Here is a 557-nt window from a genome sequence, read left to right on the forward strand (position 1 = left end):
GGGCTTTGCCTTCTACCATTCTCCTCTCCTCTGGTGTCAACAGGATATCTAAAAGAGACTGAACATCTGCCCAGGTTGGGTTATGGGTTTTGAAAATCGTTTTAAACAGGTTTCGTACCTTTTCAGGATCTTCTCTCAAGCTGGGGGTATTGTTCCACCAATTATACAAATCTGATGTAGTGAAAGGAATGTGCTCAAAGGTTCGACGGTAAGTTGGCTCTCCCTTGTCTTCAAGAGGCCCTGGTACCACTTGTTCTCTTAGGGGAAATACCCCATTTCCCTTCCCATGGCCAGGATCAGATTCCCTGCGATGTTTTCCCTTAACCCCGGAGTCTGCTCCTAACTGTACTCTCCACCCACCTCCCGGGGTTATATCAGGAGAAGTCAGGGAATCTGGAGATTGCCAAGCACCTGACGGCCATGGTTGGTGCTGTTCCAGGTTCCTGGGTCGGGGAGTATTCTCAACCTCTGCCTCACGGGGGCAGGGGGGGAAGAAGCAGGAAGAGCAGATGCCACCGAGGAATCAGATGACTCAGGAGGAGGAGGGGGCAGAGAAA

The sequence above is a fragment of the Alligator sinensis genome, unplaced genomic scaffold (genome assembly GCF_000455745.1).
Source record: "Alligator sinensis unplaced genomic scaffold, ASM45574v1 scaffold761_1, whole genome shotgun sequence".
NCBI lineage: Eukaryota > Metazoa > Chordata > Crocodylia > Alligatoridae > Alligator > Alligator sinensis.